This window comes from Pinus tabuliformis, chromosome 1_2, assembly GCF_031772625.1.
Source record: "Pinus tabuliformis cultivar Carrire ecotype Pingquan chromosome 1_2, CPIR1, whole genome shotgun sequence".
Lineage (NCBI taxonomy): Eukaryota > Viridiplantae > Streptophyta > Pinopsida > Pinales > Pinaceae > Pinus > Pinus tabuliformis.
This window is the reverse complement of record NC_142298.1, coordinates 1,320,846,757-1,320,857,345: the sequence shown is the minus strand read 5'-3', so window position 1 is coordinate 1,320,857,345 and position 10,589 is coordinate 1,320,846,757. Positions and strand designations below refer to the sequence as shown.

The following is a 10,589-nucleotide window of genomic DNA, read 5'->3' as shown; positions in this document are numbered from 1 at the left end:
CTTCTATTTCTGTAATTAAACAACAGTAAAAATGTAAATTATATCTACTGCTAAATTCAGAAAATTTTTAAGTTTAATTCTTTCTGATCTATTGATGTATTTGATCTAAAAACTCGGAAAATTACTAAAAAAAAAAAAATATATATATATATATATATATATAGAGAGAGAGATATAGATATATATTCAGAAAATAGCATGCAAAAGTTTCTGAAAGTAATTATATTTCTGAAATGTAATGCAGTGAAAGATGAAAACTAATTTACTGCTAAATTTCAGATAACTAAAATTTTATGCCAATGTTAATCTTGTTTTCAATTAGATCAATGAAAAAGGTAAGGGTTTAGAGGATGTGCAGCAGTCATCCCTTAGGGACTTGAAGACACCTAAAGATATGCTGCCCGAATCACTGAAAATCCTCAACTCATAAAAAAATTTGTGAAAAACTTTGTTAAATTTTTTTTTGGGAAATTTGTAAGAAAAATTAGTGAGAGAATTTTGGTGAAAAAGGGGAGACTATAGGCTGAAAGGGAAACCGAGAAAAACGTTGGAGATAACCAGCGCAAAGCCTCAAGGCCCTAAAAAAAAAATTGCCCACGATCTTCTTGAAATTTATCTTCAACCTGCAAACAAAATGGAGATGCCATCCACGGCTTAGATCTCTCTCCGGAGTCCACAAAAATCACCTACAATTTTCAGACTTATTCCTATACAAATAAAAGATAGAAAAAACCCTAAAGCATGTCTATACAAAAATATGAAATACCCAAAACCCCAATAAATTAAAAGAATTGATATTTACAAATCTACAATAATATTCTACAGATCTAACAGATATGTAGATCAAAGCCTTCTATTAGTCAGATTTAAACAGATTTTTGCACAATATTTAGAAATAAATTTGAAATTTTAAAAAGGCACAAGCCCAAGAAAAACCCTACAAGTAAAATATTCTATAAAATGACTTCAGAAATTAAAAAGATAGTGGGCTCTTTTAGATTCTGTAAACTGAGAGTCAGTTGGTCCAGCTGAGAACTTCCCCAAACGCCCAAATTCTGAATGATAATTTTTGCAAACTTAAATCTGCTTGTTAGATTAATAGAGATTTAAAAAATGATCATAAAATTATCAAGAAATAGAGATACCTGCTACTTCTATCAAATAAAAAAGATATTTTAAAAAACCTAGATATTTGTGCAAGATACATGTACACAGATCAATCCTCAAAGGCTATTAACCAGCAAATGTAAATAAAAGTAGCAAAGTATTAAGAAGTTAAGAACAATATTACCACATAAATCTGAAAGAGGAACACCAGGATCTGAAACCCCTAAGTCTTTGTGTTTTATTAACCAGAAAAAAGTTACAAGAGCTTTCTTAGAGCAAGTACACAATTCAAAAATTGGATGCAAATAATGGAGAGAGACCTCTCATTTATAGGAAAATTCTCCAACGGTTAGTTGGCTTGATCCCCATCAAAGCAATCTCAACCATTGATGAAGATCAAATGATCTTTTAATCATCACTGTTGAAATAAAGTTATTTTTTGAGGAAATTCGAATTTCACTTTTAATTTCCTTTTAATTAAGTCAAAAATTATTATTTTGAGTTAGTTGCTACAAAAAGTTGACTTTGACTTAACTACTATGACCCAAGGGTTCAAAATATCTTGAAATTTTCAATATTCCCTTGGCCGGGGACCTCCAAAAATTAAAAACTTTAAAACCCACGAATTTTAAATGTTGGAGAATTTAACTTTCCTATGACCTAAATTAATTGAATTTTTAGCTTTAGCATTGTAATTTATTTAAGCAAAAAAATTTAATTAATTGACTCATGAGGGAATTATTAATTTTTCCAACCCTCTAATATTTAGCCATGGTGTCTAACTATGAGGGACCATGCACTAAATATTTTTTATATGAAATATTACATTTCTAACCCATGAAGGGGGAACACCCGTTCGTTATAAACCCTCAATAATTACCCATTTCTGCGACACAAAATATGATCTAGTAGACTAAGTGACTTGTAATAAAATAATCTAACCAAATAGTTAGAATTATTCTCAAATCACTTTTACAGAGACTCGATAAATAACATTAGGACTCATTTAAAATCCCAACGACAAAATCCACCCTAGCTTTGGGGTGAGGCTAGAGGGAAAAACTCTGTCGATCATCTGTGTTTAGAAACACACATGAATCGGTGAGACTAAAAACCTCCTATGATAGAAATCATCATCAGAAAAATAAATTTACCTAGGTTGTGACATACATTTGTCTTACTGGGATCATTTACATTACAAAATGAAGAATGGGTTTACAAAACTCCAGTGTACATATAGCTGATAATGATGAATTTGTGGATCATCTAAGTGCTCAGACACGATGAAAATCCATGCGTGAAAAGATGTATAGCTATGGGGTAGTTGACATGGAGTGGTCAACAGGCCTTTTAATGACGCAAATGCCACTGTTTAGAAATAAGACTTCTATTGCAGAGATGACAATCATTAGAAATTGTAGATTCACGCTAATTTATGGTTACCAAACTTATGTAATTTATTCCCTAGTGTGTTAAGCAAATGACGAGTGATTTTTAGAACATTCTCATGAGTATTTTATCACTGTTAGGAGATGATAAGATTGTTGTAGCAAACAGTGAACAAGAGAGGGTTTATAGGTCAAACCCTTAGGCCTTAGGGCCTTAGAGGAACTGACCAAACTTGCATAAAAATTCTCCAATGTCTTTGGCACCTGAAAAACACCAAAATTGTGCTCAAGTATGTTTGCAAAACCACCAATATTCAGTCCAAAAATCACAATAACACAGAGATGGAAGAGGGCAAATGAGGGGAGGAATGAAGGCTAGAAGAAGAGGGATAAGGCCTAATACGCCTGCGGCTAAGGTCAAGAGGCCACAAAGGCCTCACGGCAAGCCCAGGAAGGTTGTCATTGAGCTAAGGAGGGCCAAGAGGCGCTAGAGGGGTTGCAACCTAGGGTTTCGAGGCCCTAAAGACCTATGGCACCCTAGAAAGAGCCTCCTAGAGGCTACCGCAAGCCAAAGAAGGTTGCGGCCTAAGGAGGAGAGGCTACCGCAAGCCAAAGAAGGTTGCGGCCTAAGGAGGAGAGGCTACCGAGAGGAGGACGGAGGGCTAGGAGGGAGGCCGAGAGAAAAAGGGCTAAGCGAAGGGGAGGAAAGACATTTTTAGGCCTGTGGCAGAGGAGCGTAGGAGAGGCTGAGGGCCTTAGGCCTTACGGGCAGGCCTAAAAGGGCCAAAAGCACCCACGACAAGGCTATGGAGACAGGTCGAGGGGATTAGGAGGAAGGGCGAGGCTTTTAGGCCTCACGGCGAGCCTTAAGAGGCTAGAAAAGGCTGACGCAGCGGCAAGGAGGCTAGACAGTTAGGGCTATGGATGTCGTTGGGCCAGGAAGCCCTAAAAAAATTGAAACCCTCACCAAAAAATCAAATTTGCTTCAGATATTCAATTTTACTGCAAAATCTTCAGTTAGCTAGCCCTGCAAAAAAATTGGAGACCAGATTTTACCCTCAAGGGCCTAAATCTAGCTCTAATCCAGCTAACTTCCTTGGATCTCACCTGCACAAATAAATTTACAAGTGCCCAAAACCCCAATACATACAAAATTTCGAAAACCCCAAAACCCTAGCTGCAAACAAGGGTTACAAAAATAAAAATTTATTTACAAAAAATTATCTTACAAAATATATTTACAAATTATACAAATAAACAATGCTTGAAAATATTTTTGAAGAATAGTTTTTAAATAAAATTATGATGATGACTAGATGTATTTTGAAAAATAGATGTTAACCATGGCCTTAGCGAAGTAGGAACATCACATAAAATATTCAAAGTCCAAACATAGTCAGCCTCTGCCCACAGTTTGTGAACTTGGAGCCTAGGTCCTTTGAAACCTACAAACTCTATATATTTACTCAAGAAGAAACCGTTAGAACATACAATGAATCGGATCACCTAAGATAAGCCCAACTTACCAATAGAATGTTCTTATCATCTACAATGAAATAACGATTTAATTAATATTTGAAGCACAATATAGGAATGCACATGAACCTGCAAACTCTATATCAGTGTTTTAAAACTCCGACTCCGACTCCGACTCGGCCGAGGATCGACTCCGACTCCGACTCTGACTCCGAAACGGTAATGACTCGGCCGGCTCGATTTCAATGACTCGGTCGTTGTAAAAAATTCATTAAATATTTATTTTTTTAATAAAAAAACATAATTTTAAAGATTTTAAACATAATTTTAGAGATTTTCGTTCATGTTTCCAAACACACAGCATTATAATATAGATGGAAGACAACATATGATCAAAGTAGGCTCATGAACCAATCCATTATATCAAAATGGTACCCAATGGCAATACATAGTCAACTGTCATACATGATCAAAGACTCAAAACAAAAAACACATAACCAAGGAGGCTAGAAATGGCCTCTACAACAAAAGTAAACTGTGACCAGACTCCAGTACTAGTACTACAGCTACTAGCTAGTAGCTACTGCCAGAGGAGCCAAGATCATGTCGATCAATCTCTGGATCATCATCAGAGTCAGACAGGGGGTCCATGGCTCCTCCTCATCATCATCATCTCCAACTGCAGTTGTAGAAGTGGTACCACTAGCAGGCTGTGCAACTACAGCAGATGCAAGCTGAGATAGAGTAGATATGCGGCTGCGCTTCTGTCGTGGCTGAGCAGAGGAAGCACCTACAACTGGAGTCCTTGCTGGCTGTGAGACTGAGGATGGTGGATTGGGATTTGCATTCAACTGAACAACATGTTCAAGTTCAATTGATGTCTCGATATCTAAATCTAAATCAAGATCCTCATCAAGATCAAACTCCGCTGGACGACTCTCCACTACCCAATCTGATGTTGGATCAATGTCTTCCAACACAATGGGATCTGAATCAGGTCTTTTGTTTAACAAATGGTTTCGTCTGAGCCGAAGGTTGTATTGGACATAAACTAGATCATTTAACCGTTTTTGATCCAAACGGTTTCTCTTCTTTGTGTTACTTGGGAGCAGGAGCGAAAATGGGAGCGGGAGCGACATTTTCAGAAGCTCCTGGTTTGGGAGCGAATCCCAGAGGAGTTCGACAACCAATGTCACTAACATCAAGGTACATAGAGGGATTGGTGCTCTTGATTAAATATGAGTTCCATACCCTAATACATGACAAAATTCAATGGAAACATTGCAATCCTCCAATCCTAAAATCCTGAAAAACTGATAAGTCTGCTGGATTTTGAATGAAATCTAAAATGAAATCCAATGAGGCCGATTCAAACATGGAACAATGAATGCGCTTGGGATAGGATTGAAGGAGACACAACACTCCTAGAGGCAATTATGAATGCACTTTAAATAGAACTCATGGATTTCATGGTAATGTTAAAAATTTATGTAAAAGGATGAAAATGAAGATTAAGGAGAATGTCACTTTTACTTTAAGAATTTAACATTACCATGAAATTTGAATAGCATATCAATAGTAGAGAGCATTTGAGTGTGTTAAATAGGGTTTGGGAGGGGGAATGGACCCCAAATGACATTTAGCAAATTCATATAACACCTTGGAGACCAAACCAATCAGAAATCACCTTAAAAATCCATTAAAAAAATATTAAATTGTTGTTTAACGTGTTCTGGGCCGGCTTGTTGTGACTCGGTCGAGTCATAACAAAAACGGCCGAGTTGGCTGAGTCAGCCATGGCTCGGCCGAGTCATTGAATGACTAGTTGGCTAAGTCAGCCATGGCTTGGCCGAGTCATTGAATGACTCGGCCGAGTCATGGCTGACTCGGCCAAATGTACTGTTTCAAAGGCCGAGTCATGGCTGACTCGGCCAAACGTACCGTTTCAAAGGCCGAGTCATGGCTGAGGGTATCGGCTCGGATCAACTCGGCCGTTTCGGTATCGAAACGGCCGTTTTTTAAAACAATGCTCTATATATATTTTCAAGAGAAAACTGTTAGAACATACAATGAAACGGATCATTTGAGATAAGCCCAAAACTTACCAATAGAATGTTCCTATCATCTACAATGAAATAACGATTTAATTAATATTTGAAGCACAATATAGGAATGCACATACCACAAAGCAGCAAGACAAAGACACCATGAACTGCACCCCAAAGTCTGTTATTATAATGATCAAAACGTTCCCAACAGGATAGTGGCTTTACACCAACAATTACAAAGTTATCAGACCAAAGCTCAAGATCTCTTGTCAATAGAAGCAAAATGTTTTTTATTTATAGAGAAATTCCTCCATGTTAAACACACATGGGCAACAAGAATAATCTGAAGGATAAAACATGAGAGTACATTTTTATTAACAAATGATTTACATTTATAGTACATGTTTTGACCGTTGGGTTTCACATCCCAAGGTCTCTTGGACTTCCTTTTGTCTATTCTGCTTCCACACTAACCCATTGAGGATTAGGTGTCTAACATTCCCCCCCTTAATCCGAAGGGTTATGTATGAGTCCAAGAAGAGAGCTGTAATACAAAATGTGAAAAAATGCATGGTAGCACTAGGCTGAATGTGCTCTATGAAATGTTGGTATAAAAGGCGGTGGTTTAAGGATGACCACCAACACTGGAACACTTAGTGCAGTTCCCGGAACTCTTCCAAAACTGGCAAGACGCTGAAGTCTTCTGCTAGAGGAAGTGCTCCTATTGTTTTGAAGAGGAAAACCTTCAACCAATAAAGGGAGGTCTCACCCCGCATAAAAGGGAGAACTTCAACCTGAAAATGGAAGTCTCAACCTGTGATAGTTTAAGGATGACCAACAACTCTGGAATGCTTAATGCAATTCCTAGAACTCTTCCAAAACTGGCAAGAAGATGAAGTCTTCTGCTAGAGGAAGTGTCCCCGATTTTGTTCCTGGAATTCTTCCGAAGCTGGCAAGAAGCTGAAGTCTTCTGCTAGAGGAAGTGTCCCAGATTACCAACTGAAGGCATGTTCACGAGCATCTTTGTCTCTAGCTACAACTCTTAAACTGGTGTGGCAGGTTGTGGCTCAGGCTCACTTGATGTGACTTTGAAGCTTGTAGATGACCATCATTTCCCCCCCTGTCAGATACAAGGTGAGATGATGGATAAAACTCAACTGCAAGGCTGTTCAATACTCTGGAACAAGTTCTGACATGTGATTGGAATATCTTCTTGGCTGTTGATGCCCATTGCCAAGAAGCGATCCATCCAAGATGAATCTTTGTTCTTGCAGGACGTTTGTTTCTGAAGCATCTATGTGAAGAATGGGTAGTTTTATGACAGTGCTTACATGGATGAAGATCAAAACAATGATCTTTCAAATGGCCAACTCGGTCATAGTGTTGGCATTTCACAATCTATTGTTGTTGTTGTTGTTGTTGCTGTGGAAGAGGGGCAAAATCTGGAACAGATGGAGGTGAACTATCATGAAGACCAGGTGAACTGTCATGAATGAATCCAGCACTTTGAAACTGAATGGGCTTTGAGTAGTCAGGAATATGAAAGGACAAGTCCTTGTCATATCCAAGACCAGTTCTGTGCTTGTTGTGGACAAGCTGTTCCCAAGGTCTGATGATGGGCTTGGGAAGTATAGACCGAGTTTTTGCATCTGCATGTACAGTTGCTGCTTTATTGGGTACTAAATCTGAACCAACTGTAACATTATTGACTTGCTTCTGATGGGTTGCAGTCTCAATGTTCTGAACAGAAATATGTTCAGAATGATGACTCCTCTGTTTTAATTCTTCTTGCTGTAGTTGAGTTTCGAGTTGCAAAAAATCAATTTTCTCTTGTGCATTTTGTAGACAAACCTGAATGTCTGTGAGAGAAACTTTGCTGATTTGGAATGTGCCATCAACAGTAGATTGTATAAGAGTTTTCATAAACTCTAATACTTCAATAATTGTAGCCATTTTTCTCAACAGAAATGCACCACTAGAAACTTGTTTTAGTATGAGTTGAGGTGAAAATGTACCCTAAATAATCACAATGCTTGCAACAAAATTCTGATATATCTCCATAAACATGTTAAACACTAAAGACCCATCATTCCAAGGTGCATGTATAACCAACATCGGCTTCAAAGACTCAACGTAGCACTTAACCATCAACACAATAACAATACTATACCAATCCAAAAGACATGATTTCAATGTATAGCCTTCAACACTATATGTGAAGAGCACCTTCAATGAACATGTAAAGAGTGGAGACACACTAACCATATAACCAACGCATGAACTACTGTATATTCACGCTATCCAATCATATAATACAACATATAGGAGGCATATATTCTCTTCACACGAACTCTTTTGTCACAAGTTAGCTTCAATGTTCAATGTATATACAACACATACATTCCCATAGAATAAGAACACAAACCAATATATCTCTGCCAAAAGGCAAGGATGAATATGGACTAGAACTCTTCCATTATAAAATCCTTCCCTGTGCCATTTATTATCATTATTCTTCTTCAAGTCTGGGGCACTTGAATCCCAGAGCCTCCGTGCAGTTCAATTCGACGGGTGCGTGAATCTGTCTAGCAAACTGTTGGATCTAAATCAGATTAATCTGCAGCAAAACTTTGATTTAAAATGAACATTCCAGCGAAGCGCCTTCTACGAGTCCGCTGCGCTGAGTAAGGTGCGCAAGTTCAACTCAGACAAGTTTTGGCAACTGAGGCACTGCAGAACCTTTAGATTCCGAGATGATCTGGCTAATATCGAATTAAATAACAATAAAGCTTCCTCTTAAAACACAGGACGTATAAAGATCAATTCGAAAACCACGCGATCAGCTTCGAACCCCGGTAAACTGCGAAATACAGTGGTTTTGCCAGCCTCTACCACCGATTTGTCACATTTCACCTCAAATTATATAGATTTTTTTGCACATCCATGGAAAGTCTTGGAATACGCAATTCACCACAACAAAACTAGCTCGGCCCTCTTGATTTGCAGATGATTTGAGCCTGGAATTAATAGAGAATTTGTCCCTCTAATTTCGCATAGGAAATCCACCGAAAACTCTTTATAAATCCGTCTCCAAATTCTGAATGCAAATATTTATCAGCTTAGTTTCCTGGAAGCTATGATGAGATTAATGTCGTGTGGGTTGGTAAAGTTGCCGACGCAGGAATGAGTCACATTGGTTGGTTTGTGAGCGGTCACAACGTAGTTCCAGATGCTCATCTTGATCAGCTTCTTCACCTTGCAGTCTCTCGAATTTCTTTTTCTTCTACGAGACTTCGGGAGCAAATACGTCAAGAATCAAAGCCCGCTACTTTCATTTCACCAAACTCATGAAACCCATCTACCAGAATTTCTGGCTCAACAATAGGAACTAAACCATTCTCTTGGCAGATGATAGCATAACAAGCAAGGCCATTTGCATTGCAAAAGAACATCCGGACGCCGAGATCTTTCCCTCCGCCGCTTCCTTCACTTTCCAGTTGCAGCGGCCCGTGAGATTTATGCTCAAACCCGTCGAAGTCGCCTCTCGCAAATACTTGCAGGTGAATCGCCAAGATGAACGCTTACAGCTGCATTTCTTCCTTTACGAATCCAGCAAACCGGCCTCGCAGCAACATGACGTCGATTCTCCGCCAGAAAACTACAAAGGTGCCGCCGCTTCCCCCAAGGAGCCCAAGGCCATTACAGTGTCCAATCTCTCGAGCTTAAGACATCATATTCTGAAATTGTCATGCAAGAATCCGTCAAAGAAACAAGCCGTTCCAGTTAATTTGAAGCCAGGAAGTCCAATCAAGGACGACGATCTGAGTCTTTTCAAGTGACTCCGACTGCCGCCGAAGATCAGTTGTTCGAATACTAGAACTGCGTTAACACTCCAATGTTCAAATCAACGGACAACATTCAATCAATGGAGAGGCCGAGGTATAGATGGAGAGGCCGTTCGATGGATGGGGCAGCGATCAATTAAATATATGCTGCGTTCTGGTTTCTAACGGAGCAGTGGTAGAACTATCACGCAGTCAAGATTATGAGATGGCTTCAATGGAGCAGTGGAGCATTTGAATCGCATTTCATAGAAGTTTGAGTTTAGCTTGAACAATATTGAATCTCTGGTTCGTATCCGGTAGGTCAGACCAGAGAATATAAAATGTCTATGACACTGACGCAGTGAGGGCGCAGGCTTGACAGAGGGCGCAGACAATATCAAAAACGTATATGACACTGCCTGGGGCAGGCTATAATAAGGTGCAGCGGCAGGTGAATGATTAATAGCAAGATTTAGTGGGGCAGAGAGCCCAATTTAGGTCCTGCGTTCTAACAGTTGCAGATTTCAGAGAGTCTAGATAATGCTGAGGTTTAGAAACAAACTCACAGAAAATGACCACAAAAATTAGTGGCTCAAATTGGAGCAGGACCAACAATCGCCCGCTCTGATACCATGTTAAACACACATGGGCAACAAGAATAATCTGAAGGATAAAACATGAGAGTACATTTTTATTAACAAATGATTTACATTTATAGTACATGTTGTGACCGTTGGGTTTCACAT

The 10,589-nt window shown here is 38.9% G+C and overlaps 1 pseudogene across 1 annotated transcript in view; it reads right to left on the bottom strand.

The window, feature by feature from the left end:
* Window positions 1–396: 396 nt before the first annotated feature.
* Window positions 397–10,589, bottom strand: part of LOC149211088 (uncharacterized protein At5g64816 pseudogene) — a 45,059-nt pseudogene continuing 34,866 nt past the window's right edge. The window contains exon 2 of the transcript XR_016252983.1: window positions 397–623. The product of XR_016252983.1 is annotated as an uncharacterized protein At5g64816 pseudogene (transcript). The remainder of the gene's footprint in view (window positions 624–10,589) is intronic.